Raw genomic sequence first — 17324 nt, 5'->3', positions numbered from 1 at the left:
TCAGATCTCCTGATTGCCTTGTCATGGGCTCAAGGGGAGTTATGACTTTATAGATTGTTTGGTTTTCTCTCATTGTTGGGATAGGAGGTATGTTCTCTCGTGGCTTTCTACCTCACTGTGGGTTTTAATTTGAACTTCTTTCATGACTAATGAGTTTGAGCTTTTTTTTTTTTTTTTTTTTTTTTTTGCAGAGCCAGCTGAATCTTTCTTTAAGAAAAGACACTTGAATTGACTTTTAGTTAGGGGCATGGGCAAGAGAAGATACCCAGGCAGTAGACTACTCCTAAGGGTAGAATGAGGACTGGGGCTGAGCCTCAGGTGGGTCTCCTGTTCCTAGTCACTCCCCTGCACATTCCCCCAAAGGCTCTCCTGTGGCAGCCACAGGGGAAGGGTGACTGGGGGAGGGGGAACATCAGTGACTGCTCACTTGGATAAGACATCAGGTGACTTAGACACCAGCTTCCCATTCCAGTTCTCGATCTTCTTCCCAACCATGGCTTTGGAGTAGCTGAGCAGCGGAAGGAGCTGGAGTCCCTGCCAGAGCTGAAGCTGGACTGAAAGGAGCTCAGGCTATAGTTGAGGCCAGGGCTTGTGAGTCTATGGGGATAGACTGAGCTCAGCCTACCTGAGTATCTGCTCATCATCTTTGTATGGATCCTCATGTTCTGCATCTCAGATTCCATCCAGCTCTCCTCACCCTCAAGCAGATCTTGATGTTCAGGGACAGCTTGATGTTCATGAGCTCCTGGTACTCATGCAGTACCTGGATCCTGTCCATACCATGTCCTTCTTGGCTTGCTGCAGGGCAGCCTCCAGCTCAGCCAGCTTGGCATTGGTGTCCTTAATGACAAGCTACCCGCACTGCTCAGCCTCAGCGATGGAGGCCTTCAGGGAAGCCCTTTTTGGCCTTTGAGGGTCTAGATCTAAGCATGGAATTGTCTGATGTTCCGATTCATCTCAGAAATCTCCATCTTTGTACGATAGGGGTTATCCCCATGCTTCCTAGCCAGTGTCTGCAGTTCCTTGTACTTGACCTGGTACGTGGTCTCAGCCTTCGCCTGGCTATGGTTAGTAATCTCCTTGTACTGGGCCTTGACTTCCGTGTTGACTCCTTCTGGTCCAGGGAGTGGCTGTTGCCCATGAAGAGGACCATGGAGGTGTCAGAGATCTGCGACTGAGGCTCTTGGTTTTCCTCTTCATACAGCGGTCTTAGGGAGTCAATCTTGTTGGGGAGCCACTCCAGGTGGGACTCCAAATTTGCCTTATTCATGTAAGCTTCGTCCCCAGCCTTTTTGACAAGGACAAATTCATTCTCCATCTCTGCAAGCTCTTTGATCTCTCTTTGATCTCTTCCTTATGCTTATTCGTGACGTCCTCCACCAGCCCCTGAATGTTGCCAGGTTCTGTCTCCAGCTTCAGCTTCTTCTGGGCTACTGTGTTCAGCTGCTGCCCAAGGCTGTTGATGCAGCTCTTGAACATGTTGTTCATGTTGCTCTGAGCCATTTTCTGGTCCTGTGAGAGACTCCACTTGGTCTCTGTAATCTGCTTCTGCTGCTCTAGGTTCTACACTTTGTTGATAAAGGAATTGTTTTGTGGAGTTGTTATCTTGGCTCTTGATCTGCTCCTTATCCTGAGTGGGCACGGCCTGGGTGTTGGAGTCTACTCCCAGCTTAAATGGGCTCAGCAGGCTCTGTTTTACTGAGACAGCTGTGATGTTCTATATACCCGTGGCCCTGCTATAGCCCCTGACCACACTCATACTGATGCCCACCTGTGAGAGGGCTGAGGAACCGATGTGGGTGTCAGGCACACTTGTGTATGAACAGCAGCTGAAGGCCCAGGGGCCAGAGGTGGACACCTTGTAGGACTTATGGGTCAGCCTGATGGACACAATGGAGACTGCAGTGGAGGTGAGTAGGCTGAACCAGACAGAGATTTTGAGGAAACACTGAGAAGCTGTTTCTAGGTGTGGGACCTTGAATACCTTTTAATATAACAACCATGTTTTGCATTTACCTGCTCCATTGCCTTTGTCTGAAATGCTTTTTCCTTTTATGCTCTGCCTGTTTCTTCAAGGGTCACTTCTAGGGTCCCTTTGTCCATGCAACTATCTCTAACCATGACTGTCTTCATTCACCTCCCCTATCAAACCTTGCTTTCTCCACCCCTCCATTTACCCAGTATTTTGTGCTGTTTGAACTAGGGAACTGGGATTTGGGGAAAGATACCACTTTTTTCTGGTTTCTATTAGTTTTCCTTATGACCAGCTAGGAGAAGCAGAGCAGGAGGGTGAGAGGTAGTATACATGTTCAGGGTGGATTTTCCTGGGACTTGGAGAGAGGAATAGGTCACAGAAACAATTTCTTCTAAAACTGTTAAGGCTACACTTCATTTCCCCAAAGAAAGAGTTTACAGTCAGGGAATTTGTAGGAGGGTCATCTCATAAATGCCCTGAAGGCATCCTCCTGGTTTGGGTTGTGTTTTGTTCCTTGCCAGGCACTTTTCCTGGTTAATTGAGCCCAAATTGCTGAAAACAAACTTTCTCGGGGTTATCCTCATCCTGCTGGGTATCAGCTTTCCCTAAAACCAAAATTGCTGCTTAGTCTAGACCTGCACGTTTATTGTTCTATTTTAAGAGAAGCCCCAAATCCGCACCAGAATAGCAGAGGTGGCTGCTCTACACAAAACTGCCTTTCTTTATGGCATTTGCTTGTCTCCCTCACAGCCATGAACCCTTTGTATGCTGTCTGTCCCCGGCAACTTCTGGGCAGACCTCAGCTGCTTTGTTACTGTCTGGGGCAGCAGCAAAGCCAGAAATAGTGTTTTCAAAGTGAGAGAAGAGAAAAATAGGATACGTCTCAGTCACAGAAAAGAAGCCTGAATTCTGAGGGTGGTCATAAAAGACCACCTGTTAATTAAGCCATGACCAGACATACCTGGCTGTGTGTTCCTGTCTTTCTTTTCCTCTGACTCCGTGGACTGCATTTTTCCTTTACATTTTGCTTCTCTGTCAGCATTTCTGGGTGAATTGGTAAAGCACATCAGTTTTCTATGATTCTTTTTTTTTTTTTTTTTTAGCATTTATTCATTTTTGAAAGTGAGAGAGACAGAGCATGAGCGGGGGAGGGGCAGAGAGAGAGGGAGACAGAGAATCCGAAGCAGGCTCCAGGCTCTGAGCCGTCAGCACAGAGCCCGACGCGGGGCTCGAACTCACGGACCGCGAGATCATGACCTGAGTCGAAGTCAGATGCTTAACAGATTGAGCCACCCAGGTGCCCCAGTTTTCTATGATTCTTTCCCGTAGTGACCTCAAGGCAGTGGTGTGCTGGTAAACGTTTACTGACCGGCTCTCTGGGAAGAGAAGCCCTGATTTGCAGTGTTTATCCATTTCTGTAGTATAGATACTTTCACCATAGCTGATTAAAAAGATTTTTTAAAATGTTTATTTTTGAGAGAGAGAGAGAACACAAGTTGGGGAGGGACAGAGAGAGAGGGAGATGTAGAATCCAAAGCAGGCTCCAAGCTCTGAGCTGTCAGCACAGAGCCCGATGTGGGGCTCAAACTCACAAACCGTGAGATCATGACCTGACCCGAAGTCGGACGCCCAGCTGACTGAGCCACCCAGCTGTCCCATCATCATAGCTCATTTTAAGCTACTAATGTGAGATCACTGAAAACGGAGTTGGACAGAGACATGCAATAGCACACAATTATATAGCGTCTCCACCATATGAGCGAAATAGGTGTAAGTAACCTCAAGATCATAGATCAGTGATTGGCAAGTGATGGCCCGTAGGCCACATCTGACACATGGCCTGTTATTGTGCAGCCTGTGAGCTAAGATTGGTTTTTAATTTTTTAAAGCATTGTTAAAAAAAACAATATATGACAGAGACTATCTGTGACTCTCACAACCTAAAGTATTTAGTATTTGTCCCTTTGCAGAAAAAGTTTACTGGCTCCAGCATAGATAACAGTAAAATTTGAATTTTTTTACTGTTGGGTTTTAATATCATTTATTTAACTGTTAATGTATATTATTTAATTTTTTATAACAGCTGTGTTTAACAAGCCACAAAGTTCCTCCAAATTGAATAGTTGGTTCTCATGATCTGGTAGGAGCTGACATTAGCACACCACTGCCTCAAGGGTCATTGCTTTAGGGACCTGAAGAGTTCTTTAGTCCAATATCTTCACATTATAGATGGGGAAACTGAGACCCAAAGAGGAGAATGATTTACTCAAGATCACTTGGCAAATTAGTGGCTGAGCCAGGTTTTCTACCCGCTAGTTTTGTTGTGTTTGGTCATTTGATGATGTCTAACAAATACCCATGGTCTCTTTTTTATTGCTTTTACCTCTTAACTCCCTGATTTCCCCTGAAGTCTGAGCTGGCACTTGGCACCCTATGGTATGCCCCAGCACCGCACAGCCTGGGCTAACACGTGGAAGCACTGTCACATTGACTTAACTGTGACCCTGTTCACATTTACTGACTTACTCCTTTTTCTGTTGACTTTGAGGATATTCTTTTTCTGTCCTCTAGATTGTTGCCCTGGGTTTTTTTCTCAACTCCTGACTTTTTACCCAGTCTTGGTTTCTTCTGACAGGATAGTGTTCTTGCATCAGCCTCCTTGACCATCACCTCCCCTTTGGGGTTTGCACTGAGCACTCTTCTGCTAAATCCTTGTTCTCATCAGACTGGTACCCTGTTTTTTGTGAGAGAACCTGATTTTTGTCTGAGGTCCTATGGGTGGGGAGGGGAGAACAGAGAAAGCTGGGTTGAGAAAGAGGAAAATGCTGGTATCAGGGGTGTGTGACTAGGGTTGCATCTCCTGTGAATTGTTGAATGAGGAGAAGGATCCAGGCTGGAGACAGAGAGGGAGAGGTACAGAGAGGAAAAGAGAGAAGAGAGGGAGAGGGAGGAGAGAAGAGAAGCAAGGAGCAGAGATAAGCTCCGGGTTCCATGGCTCCCATAGTCCCATGAGGCTGGGGTGCTTTGAAAGTGTCACTAGTAATCTTATAATCAACTCCCACATACTTTGAGCTAGTCTAAGTGGATTCTTGCTCCTTGTGACCAAAATTCTTGCTCCTTTTTAAAACTTTAAAAAATTTTTAAATTAAAAATTTTTTTTTTTAAAATTTGTTGTCAAATTAGTTTCCATACAACACCCAATGCTCATCCCAACAGGTGCCCTCCTCAATACCCATCACCCACCCTCCCCTCCCTCCCACCCCCCATCAACTCCTTGGGACCAAAATGGTCTCCAGTTGAAACACTGGAAGTCTCAGAATGTTTACGGACTGGGAATAGCTGAGGCCCTGAGAGCAAATGACCCTGTGAATGAGCAGGCACCTTTCCATAGGAGTCCCCTGTCTGTCCAGAAGCTATGGCAGGGTTCCAGTTGCTTTCCGCTGTTTTCACCCCTCTTTTTCCAGAGTGGTTGAATGCCAAAGGATTGTTTATAGCACCATTAATGTGGAAGAAGGCAGCGGCAACTACAGCCTGATTTTGATATATGCTAAGGTTCCAAAAGAAAGTGATAAATTATAAAAGATCTTCTATGAGTGTGAAAGTGAAAAAAAAATCTTAGTTTGAAGAAACTTTTCATTTTATGTTTATTTCTATGAAGCAAAATTACCTGTTCATTGTTAATCAACAACACCTGTAAAGAAAAAAAACACCTGTAAAGAAAAAAAATATATAGTCAGAATTGTATTTCCCTGTAAATAATACTTTCACTTTGACTTTCTGCCTGTCCATCTTTACATAGGTAAACTTTTGCACAGTTGTGTGCAAAATGATACACACACACATTTTTCAGTTATGGAAAGTTTCTATGTTTCTATAATCTGTGGCATTTTTCATTTCTCATGGTTGAGTGACAGTGTTTCTAGTGGATTTGCCACAGTTTGCTTAATTTATTCTATAATTGGATGTTTAGATTGTTTCCAATTTTTGCTCTCATTTTCAGTAATTCAGTGAACATTTTTTTATATTTGATTTTATAATCAAAATGCAAAATTCCTCAGCAAAAATCCCCAGAGTGGGATTACTGGGTGATGTGGGAAGGCTAGCTCAGGAAGAAACACTGGGTTTAGAGTCAGAGACCTAGGATTGATCTTTGATCTACTACCAGTGTGATCTTGTGCAAATTACTGCATGTCAATGATTTACAGTTTTCTCACCTGTAAACTTGACTTATACTAATTCATACCTCATAGGATTTTGAGGAGCATTAATGAGATAATCGTAAGTATTAGCACATAGCATACTTAGATGAGTTAGTTGAAAGAGGATAGACATTTTTATTCTTTTTGTTCCATATCACCAAGTTCTTTTTCAGAAGATAGAATCATCAGTGACAATGAGTATATGCAGATTTGAGGGCAAACTTACCTGAATTGAATTTTATGATTTTAAAGGTCAATATAATAGACCTAATATATTAAAAGATACTTAGGGATATTCTGAAGTGTGCAAAAGAAATGCTTAGATACTAAAAAGTAAAATAAATAAATTACCACAGTACGCAAAGCACAGCACGGTATGAAATGACAGAACTAAGAGAAAGGATCAAAGAGACTGAGGTGGGGAGAGAGCTGTGGCAGAGGAAGTCAGTACTTTTCTGATGCATCTCTAACCTTTGCCAGGTCTGCTTATGGGTGGGCCCTGCTCAATAGTTCCCTTTCCTCTAAATGAGCAGTGCACAGTTCTCTCCCCGGGCCCTGGCAGATGCTCCCCAACTCCATTCTTCTCTGCCCTCCACCCTTAGGGGAGCAGATGTAGTGCGGGGAGGGAACAATGCCTACATTGTAAGCCCAGCTCTCACACACAACTCCGTGCCTCCCTCCCCACCACAGAGGCTGCTGCCCATGCTGCCAGAGCCTTCAGCCCACTCCTGTGCCCGCTCAGACTCCTTCCTGCCAGACCCCAGGGGGCAGACAATGCCTACTTGTACTCAGGCCCTGGTTTCCTTCTTGCAAGGAAGCCGACCTCCCTTTGCAGAATAGCCTTTGGCTCATCTCTGACTTAGGATGGCAGGATTCTCTCTCTACAGCTGAGTCCTTGGCACTGGAAGAAGGGACAGTCCCCTAAATTCCAAGGGATCTGGAGGAAATGACTTGAGTCTATTCCTTCTTCTTGTGAGACTTAAGTGGTCTGGACTGTTAAATGAAGGGGAAGCATCAGAACAACTATGGTGAGCCCATGATTCACAACTGTTCTTCTGGAAAAGTCCATAGTCTCTATAGCATGGTCCTTTTTGAGCACCCATGCTGTGGGCTGAAAAAAACAACTCTGCATCAGGCAGATTTAAAATCCAGTACAAAAACTTTCTGATGTGGGTAGTAGATTTCTTCTCCTTTAATGGAGCTTGATATTCTATAAAGCTCTTTCTCATCTATTCTCTTTGAGGGAGGCGGGAGTATAAACAGGGAAACCGAGGCCCAGGGATGGAGAGTAGTTAATAAGTTTGGAACTGGGACTTTGGAATCTAGGTCATTAGTCTCCTGGGCAAAATTGTGTTCTTTCTGCCACACCATACTGAGCCTCGTGAAGAGCATGGAGAGGGCCGGAAATGAGCAACCTCAGGGATGCAGAAGAGAATCCCAGGGGATAAGCCTGGAGGGGCTTTGCCAACAGCAGAGCTGCTTTGGGAGGAGCTTACTGAGTAGAAGCCATACAGGACTCTGAGATTTCTTCTCAGTTGGGTTTTCACCAGAGCTCCTTTATGGTTTCCTGCAGTCACCTCTCTCCCCAGGGATCTTTGGCTTCTAGTAGGACTGAGAAGACTGCTCTGAGCTAAGCCTTTGTGAGATGCCATGGACTGAGGGCAGCTGCTCAAAACTGGATTGTAATGGCTGGAGGATCTCCGATCGCTTAGATTAGAGATCGATAGTCTATATTTTTCCCTTCTAATTGACCCTCAGTGTTTCTCCCTTCTCATCAAGTGTGATCATTTTAAAAGGAAAGTCCCCCTGCTCAATAATTTTCCATGGCTTCCCATTCCCTCAGGAAAAGTACAATCCCTGCAAGATGACATACAAGGTCTTTGTGGGCTTGTGCTGGACCCTAGCCCCTGATCCTCCTCCCCACTACTTTTTCTCTGACTCCCACCCTGGCCCTATGCTCCCTTTTTAAAAAACTTTGGTGAGTTTCCTAAAGGGAATATGCTGTTTTATGCTTCCATGCTTTTTTCCATGCTGTGCTCTCTGCCTGGAATGCCTTTCTTATTTTGAAAAAAAAAAAAAAAATTTATTAAATTTTTTTTTTTAATTTGAGAGAGATGGAGGGGGGGAGAGCGAGCACTGGGGAGAGGGGCAGAGGGAGGGAATCCCAAGCAGGCTCCATGCTCAATACGGAGCTGCTATAAACATTGGGGTGCATGTGTCCCTTCAAATAAGCATACCTGTATCCCTTGGATAAATACCTAGTAATGCAATTGTGGGGTCGTAGGGTAGTTCCATTTTTAATTTTTTGAGGAACCTCCATACTGTTTTCCAGAGTGGCTGCACCAGTTTGCATTCCCACCAGCAGTGCAAAAGAGATCCTCTCTCTCCACATCCTCGCCAACATCTGTTGTTGCCTGAGTTGTTAATGCTAGCCATTCTGATAGGTGTAAGGTGGTATCTCATTGTGGTTTTGATGTGTATTTCCCTGATGATGAGTGATGTGGAGCATGTTTTCATGTGTCGGTTGGCCATCTGGATGTCTTCTTTGGAGAAGTGTCTATTCATGTCTTTTGCCCATTTCTTCACTGGATTATTTGTTTTTTGGGTGTCGAGTTTGATAAGTTCTTTATGGATTTTGGATACTAACCCTTTATCTGATACGTCATTTGCAAATATCTTCTCCCATTCCGTTGGTTGCCTTTTAGTTTTGCTGATTGTTTCCTTCGCTGTGCAGAAGCTTTTTATTTTGATGAGGTCCCGGTAGTTCATTTTTGCTTTTGTTTCCCTTGCCTCCGGAGACGTGTTGAGTAAGAAGTTGCTGCGGCCAAGATCAAAGAGGTTTTTGCCTGCTTTCTACTCGAGGATTTTGATGGCTTCCTGCCTTACATTGGGGTCTTTCATCCATTTTGAGTTTATGTTTGTGTATGGTGTAAGAAAGTGGTCCAGGTTCATTCTTCTGCATGTCGCTGTCCAGTTTTCCCAGCACCACTTGCTGAAGAGACTGTCTTTATTCCATTGGATATTCTTTCCTGCTTTGTCAAAGATTCGTTGGCCATACATTTGTGGGTCCATTTCTGGGCTCTCTATTCTGTTCCATTGATCTGAGTGTCTCTTTTTGTGCCATCTCCTTTTGCATTCTGAGTTGGATCTTTATGATGGTGGCCCCTGGCTCCCACTGGTCTCACTGTCCATGTCACTAGAGTCACACTGGGTGCTCTCAGTTCCTGAAAGATTTCTTCCTGCTTTAAGAACTTCACAATACTATTTCTTTTGTGTAGAGTGCTGCTCCCTCAGTTTTGACATGCACGAGCCAGACTGACTCTTTGTCAGCCCACCTAGCCTATGAGATGGGAAACCTTGGATTCTGGTGTATGAACTCTTTGAGCCATGTGATTGCTTATTGCTAATAAGGCTTACACGTGTGTGCCCGTGAGGTGGTCACCATGCTTTAAAAGAGTGAAGAAAAGAGAAACAAAGCATTCTGGTGTCTTGAGGAGGTATAGCAGAGGAAAGAAAAGGAAGGAAGGAAGGTAGGAATTAATCAGTCAGACTCTTATCAGATCTAAGTCCAAATTCTGGCCTCTCACTCATTAGGTGTGGGATTTTTGACAAGTTACTTAGTCTCTCTAACCTTAGTTTTCTCATTTGTAAACTGGGGTTAATAATGGTTTTTGTCTCTCATGGTTTTAGTGTGTGTAATGAAGTTTAGCACAGTGTATGCTGCATAAGTCCTCAACTTCATTTATAACTCATTTATTAGAAAACACAGTGTGTGTGAATATATAAGCATTTATTCAAAATCACTTCAAAATCTCTTTTCTCCCTGCTTCTTCCTTTATCTCTTCTCTCCCTTCCTCTGGCCCTCTGTTTTGTCTTTTTCCTTTCCTTCCTCCTCCCTTCCTCCATTCCTCCCTCCCTCCCTCCCTCCCTCCCTCCCTCCCTCCCTCCCTCCCTACCTTCTTTTTCCTTCCTTTCATAAACTTTGTTGGATGCCTACTGTGTGCCAGGCAATATCCCAGAGTCTGGGAAAAGACTTTGGTGAGAAGAATGTGTGTTTTGTTTTCTTACCCACGTCCCTGAGTGAACTTTGAATTTGTCTATATGACTTAGTCTCAAATGACAGGCCCAGCAAATCTAAAGAGGTTAGGGGTGGTGGGGTGTGGATAAAAAGGTTCTGGGGATGAAAAGGTTTCATCTGGGTCTCTCATCTGGTCATCCCCAGATCTCTCCTCTCCGCCCACTGCCCAGCAGGGAAGTCTCCACTTGTGATATGAAAATGCCCTTTCAACAGCACCAGTGTGGAAGCTCAGATGTTTGTAACAGTTGCTTTATTTCAGGAACAGAGATCTATTTTGCCAACTTATGCTCCCACCGGGCCCCTCTCTGCACACTGTGAACTTGGAATGAAATCCAAACCACGAAGTCTTAAACTCTTGAAACTTAGCAGGGGGAAACAAAAGGGAGGGGATGGTGATTTCCAGGTTCAAAGAAAAAAGCTTCACCAGGCTCATGGATGAAGGAGTTGACCTAAAATATAATCATCCAGAAATAATATTCTGAAGATTTCCTTTACTAGAATCAGAGACCTATTGGTAAAACTTTCTTTGTAACTGAGAGATATAGAAAGGTAATGTGGGGGAATAGTTCTCCTTTCCAGAGCGTTCAATCAAGAGTTGTTTTGTGATGTCACCTGCTCAGAGAAAATGTTTTCCTTTTTTGGCTAGGAAAGATCATCTGTGGCAAATGGATTTGTAAGTTTGAATTCCCAGTTATATTGCTTACGTTTTAGAGGTGTATTTCACAATGACCCTGTCCCAAGATGAAGAGGCTTTAAAATGAGTGAGACCAAAGACTATTAGCATAGTTCAAAGCAGATTGGCCATTCATAGGCAAACTGGGATTATGAAAGGTAATTACTCTGATGTGGTATTTCCTATTCCCCCTTCAGAGTGCACCTCAGATTTCAGCTTCTCTGTAAAGTGTTCCTATTCCTCTTCCCCTCAGCCTGTGTCACCTACTTCCCCTGGCCTATTCTCCTAACTCCTGTCAGCTGCCTCCTGCCCCAGATTTGTGGCCTTCTCACTAGACCTGCTGGTCACACACCCTGCCCTAATCTGCTGTCTTCAGAACCACCACTTGGGCCCCTCATAAAGCCTGAAATCTTGGGGAAAAGGGTGTGGGGTGGGGAGTTGTAACTTATCCAAAGTGATGGGCGTTTCCTCATTCAATACCACTCTGAGTCAGAGGGCTTTCTTAGTCTACCTGTGTGCTTGTAGGGAGGGGAATGAGAAGAGATATGGTTCCTGCACCAGTCCCTGGGAGGGGTTGCTGGCTATGATAGTAATCTGAAAGCTCTAGAAGGAAGAACTGCATGTGCAGAGCCTGTCCCAGGGATCAGACTTGGCTTAGCCAGCCTTACCAGTCCTTTGGTGGAGAAGAAGGAGAGGTTGCAGAAGACAGTTTTGCTGGCCTGAGTTGACTTAGATCATGGGTGTGGTGAGGCCTGGGACCATATGAAGGCTACGTGGGTGAAGAGGGGTCTCAGCAAACTGGGGGGCATGAGATTATGGTGTTTTTTTTTTTTTGTCTTTTTTGTTTTAGTTTATTGTGTTTTCTGACTTAAAACTTTTTTTTATATGAGTTTGGTTGACACATAATGTGGTATTAGTTTTGGGTGTGTAACAGTGATTCAGCATCTGTATAGTTATGCTGTGCTCACCACTAGTGTAGCTACTGTCTATCACCATACGATGCTATTATCATATTGACTATTCCCTAGGCTGTGCCTTTTATTCCTGTGATTTATTAATTCCATAACTGGAAGCCTATATCTCCCATTCCCTTTTACCCATTTTGCCCATGCCTCCACCCCCTTCCATCAGTTTGTTCTTTGTATTTATAGGACTTCAAAAACTGCTTCTGTTTTTTGTTCGTATATTTTATTTTTTTAGAGTCCCCATATGAGTGAAATCACAAGGTATTTGTCTTTCTCAGTCTGACTTATTTCCCTAAGCATAATGCCCTTGTGAGCATATGGTTTAAGTTCTGTTATCGGTGCCCCAGAAGTCGGGCCCATGAATCTAACTTGATAGGACTGGAAGAAGCTTCTGGAAGAGTGGGAACTAAAATCCTAGAGCTTTGCTGGGTGACAGGTCTTTAGTATGGGGCAAGAGAAGGAGAAGCTTATACCTCGAGGCAAGATCCTTCCTACTTTCTAGCTTTGGATTCAAGAGCCATGGTTAACTCTAACACAACCCTATCTGTGAAGTCCTCAGATCTCTCCTCCAGGAAGCCTTAAAGTCTGGCCTGGGCTGAGAAGGAGAGGAATGTACACTCCCTGGGCTAGGAGGTTTGGCTTCCAGAAAGGACTCTAATATGAAGCTTTTGTGGTAGTATCGAAAATGGTGGTTTTAAAACAAGTTTACAGTTTATTTGACACCACCCTTCCAGAGGTGGAGCCTAAACTGCTTTTGAATATGGGCTTCCCTTTAGACTCACTTCTAACTAATGGGACATGCCAGAGGGGTTGCTACATGACTTCTCAGGCTAGGTTTGGAAAGGCCATACAACTTCTTGGAACCCAAGCCGCCATGTTGTAGGGAGGCGCAGGCCACAAGGAGAAGCCATGTGTGGGTACTTGAGCTGATAGGACCAGTTCAGGTCTCACCTAACAGGCAGCTTCCATTGCCAGACATTAAATGAGAGAGCCTTCAGATGAAATGAGATGAGCCCTCAGCTGTTGACCCTACCCTGTTGATGCAACCTGCCATCACCAAGTCCTACCCAAGTTGCAGATTCATGAAAGAAATAAATGTTGCATTGTTTTAAGTCACTAAGTTTTGGGGTAGTTTGTTACATATCAAAGAGGTAACAAGAACACAAAATGCCAGAGTTATCTGGCTTCTGTCATTTGTTAGACATGTGGGTATGTTGTCTTCTGCCCCCCAGCAGGAGAATTATTCAGTAAATCATGGCACACTCAAAATGCACAATATCCTACAGCCATTAAAAATGCTATTTTTGAAGAACTTCTTTATAATTTTTTTTAATGTTTATTCATTTTTTGAGAGGGAGAGGGGGAGAACATGAGCAGGGGAGGGGCAGAGAGAGAGAGAGAGAGAGAGACAGAGACAGAGTGAGAGAGAGAGAGGATCCGAAGTGGGATCTGCACTGACATCAGAGAGCCCATTGTGGGGCTTGAACTCATGAACTGTGAGATCATGACCTGGGCTGAAGTCAGATGCTTAACTGACTGAAGCCCCCAGGCATTCCTGAAGAATTTCTAATGACTTGAGAAAATGCTCTTTTTATAGTATTGAATTAAAAAATGCAAGTGCAACTCTGCATATATGCTAGAATCCCAACTTTGTTTTAAAAACATGTGCATATGAAAATAAAGGGGAACACCTGTATACGATCAAGTGGTAGGATTATAAGCTATCTTTAATTTTTGTCCATTTTCAATTTTCTGTAATGTATATATGCTGTTATTATAATGAGAAAAAATTGTCACATTAAAAGAGATGAACTGTGGCTCTCTTTTTTGTCACAGAAAACAGTGTCATTTTCTCATTCTTAATTTCCAGTTTCCAATTTTGCATAAGGGGAGACTTCATAGTCATTCTAGGAAATGGTTCCCAGTAGATAATAGTAATTGAAAAACTGACTTTATCAAAATGAATGTAATTAAGTGAGTTTTCATCAGAGTTTCAAAAAAAAAAAAAATAGCTCTTTTGTTCTTCCCTTCTCCTCTTCTTTTTCTCTTATATAAGCTTGACCAAACCATGTTTCATCATACTGAATGTCAGAGTCTTCTAAAAACTTCCTGCTTCCTGGAACAGTCTCTTGGAGCTGCCTCTGTGTCCTGCTCCGATTCCCATACCCAAACTTAGGATTTCCTTCTCCTTTAGCAGCAAGAAATATCTTTCTGGAACTGTATCTGTAAAAGGCACATTTGTGGTACAAAATTAGTCTCCAGATGAAAGCTTTCTCTCTATACAGTCCTAATTCAACGTTGTAATCCAGGAGATAGTAAATGAGTCAAATAATGTTAGATTTGGAAGAAACCCCATATATGATCTGATTTACCTCTTTCTTCCAAAGAGAGGGAAATCCAATGGTATTCCCAAGGTAATGGCATGAACGAAGAAACACCAGCATCAGGGCCATGTTTTTCTGACTGGAGACAGCAGAGCCTGGTGGAAAAAATGAGGGTGTTGGTACCAGACATCCTTGGGTTCATGCGTTTGCTCTGCTAGTTATTGACTGTAAAATTGGACGAAGTTACTGAATCTCAGTTGCCCCATCTGTAAATTGAGGAGAATAGCAGGTACCTTGAAGAACTGCTGTGATATTAGAAATACTATATTTCATCCTTCCTTCAGATGATCAAAAAAAAAAGTTGCTCTTGCTAGGCTTTAGTTGAGCACATAGTTTCTTCAGAGGAATCAGTTCAAGGATCACTGATACAGACAAGTATGGACCCAAGAAACAAATATAGGCATTTTCAAAGTCCACAGTTTTAAACACCTGAGTTAACAAATACCTTTCCCAGGCCAACACCGTCCTCCTCCCAAGCTGACCAGTTTGACTCTTAACACTTGGTGGGTTGTCATTGCGCCTTCACCTCATTTGCCCCCCTAGCCAAATACCTCATTCTCCTCCTAGTGTCCATGGTTTACTTCTGTACCCATTTTTAATTAAAAAAATTTTTTTAATGTTTATTTACTTTTGAGAGAGAGCGAGAGAGCGAGCGAGTGTGAGAGGATGAGAGGCAGAGAGAGGGAGACACAGAATCTGAAGCAGGCCCCAGGCTCTGAGCTGTCAGCACAGAGCCTGATGTGGGGCTTGAACTCATGAACCATGAGATCATGACCTGAGCTGAAGTCAGATGCTTAACCAACTGAGCCATCCAGGCACCCCTGTACCCATTTTTAAAAATAATCCTTTTCCTTCTTCTGTATCTTCTAACACATGTCAGTTACCCCAGAAAAAAAAATCTCTCTTTTTATTTTATCCATAAATATAAAAAACTCCCTAAGTCCTAGAGGCATGTATAATATACTTATGGTCATGATTCATTTGTGTGTGGGAAAATGAAATCCATATGCTTTTGCTTTAGTGTTATTAGATTGTAATAAAACATGATTAAAAGTGAAATAACATTTTTCATCCATCAGATTGACAAGAATAACAAATACTTATAATATCTATTATTGATAAAGGTGAAGGGAAATTTATATTATTATATACTATTATGTTAATGGTAATTAATATATATAATATTATGTACTAATGTTTTGCATCAATAAGTGATTATTGATGCAGCCCTTTTGGAGAACATTTTGGCCAAATCTGTTAGAATAAAAAATGTATTTATCCTTTATTTGGATGTATGAACAAAGAGGCATGTTTGAGAATATTTACTAAAGCATTGTTTATAATAAAAAACCACAAGTGTTTCTTGGTAGGGAAATGATTAAATGAATTAATGGTTCATTCATTTTATGGAATACTCTGAAGAAGTTAAAAATAAATGTGATAGATCTATGTTTGCCAACATGGAAAGGTATCTAAGACAGTGTTATGTGAAAAGCACAAGATGGTGAACAATGTGTATGGTACGATACTATTATATAATATGTAATTACATTAAAAAATGTGGAAGGATATACTCCAAATTGGTAAGAGTGGTTATTTTTGGAGAGGAAAGTGGGTTTTTTAGGAAAAAAAATTAAATAATTAGGATGTTTTTACTTAGAAAATTTAAAAAAACAAATAACATTTTAAAATTCAATTATGACTAAAACCCACAAAAACTCCCCATGTGATTCTGATGTTTATACAGGTTTGGAGGCCAAACTGTGTAATCTATTGCTCTGTAACAAATTACCTTACATTTAAAATTTAGCAGATTAAAGTAATATACTTTTTAAGGATGGATTACCTAGCCCCCTGCTTTAGGATCTCTCAAAAGACTGCTCTCAAGGTGTTATCTGGGGCTGTGATCTCATTTCATCAGTCTATTGAGGAAGGCTTTGCTTTTAAGATCACTCACATTGTTTTTGGCAGAATTCAATCTCTCATAGGCTGTTGGATTGAGAGCTTCAGTTTTTTATGGCTATTAGGCAAAGACCACCCTCATTGCCTTGTCATGTGAGCCTTTCTAATATGGCGGCTTGCTTCATCAAAGTGTGCGAGTTGAGAAGGCAATAGAGACCAGCAAGATGGAAATCAGTCTTTTGCAACCTAATCATGGAAGTGACGTGCCCTCACTTTGCCATATTCTATTCATTAGAAGCAAGTCACTAGGTCCAGCCAATGCTACAGAGGGAATGGATTCCACAATGACATGAATACCAGGATGTGGGGGATCACTGACAGCCACATAGGATCCTGCTTACCACAGAAACCACTGGCTTAAGTAATTACGAAAACATCTGAAAATGACCTTATTTTTGTCAAACACCATCATTCATGTTTTAGATTTGCTTGTTCAATTGCACTTTCTACTTTAATTATAAGAATTACTTAAATATTTTTATACCTTAATGTATTTCTTAAACAATATCTCATATTGGTTAAATATACCTTTTTGGACCAGCCTAAGAACTCCATCATCATCTAGGTCAGAGTTTCCATGGGATAATGCATTTGAGTTCTGTACAGCACTTCCACACATTATGGGGACATCATTCACTTGTAAACTGGGGGAATAGGACCGCTCAACCTAGAGATTAAGATGACCAGTATATTTTCAAATCTCTCTCAGAATTTGCTTGTAATGGGTGTTTGCTTCAGTTTACATTGCTGTAGAAATGCCACCCCAAAACTTAATGGCTTAAAACAACAGCAACCATTTTATTATTGTTAATGAATTGGTGGTTGACTGTAGTCAGCTGTTCTGACCAGTTGGCTGGAGCTGAGTGGTGTAGGATGACGTCACTCATGTGTCCGGTGGCTGGCAAACCGGTTGTTCAGCTGGGACAGCTCTTCTCCATATGGACTCTCATTCCCCAGTAAGTTAGCCTGGGCTTCTGCATATGGTGATCTGAGGACAAATCTCATTGGTCAAAGCAAGTTACATGGCTGAGCCTGGAGTCAGAATGGGAGGGGAACTGCCTAAGGGAGGCTGGATTCACTAGGGGTGA

General features: G+C 42.6%; 1 pseudogene; it reads right to left on the bottom strand.

Moving 5' to 3' along the window:
• Positions 1–423: 423 nt before the first annotated feature.
• The window catches only part of LOC122232955, a 56718-nt pseudogene continuing 39817 nt past the window's right edge, over positions 424–17324 (bottom strand).

The sequence above is a fragment of the Panthera tigris genome, chromosome D4, assembly GCF_018350195.1.
Source record: "Panthera tigris isolate Pti1 chromosome D4, P.tigris_Pti1_mat1.1, whole genome shotgun sequence".
Lineage (NCBI taxonomy): Eukaryota > Metazoa > Chordata > Mammalia > Carnivora > Felidae > Panthera > Panthera tigris.
This window is presented reverse-complemented; position numbering and strand designations above follow the sequence as displayed.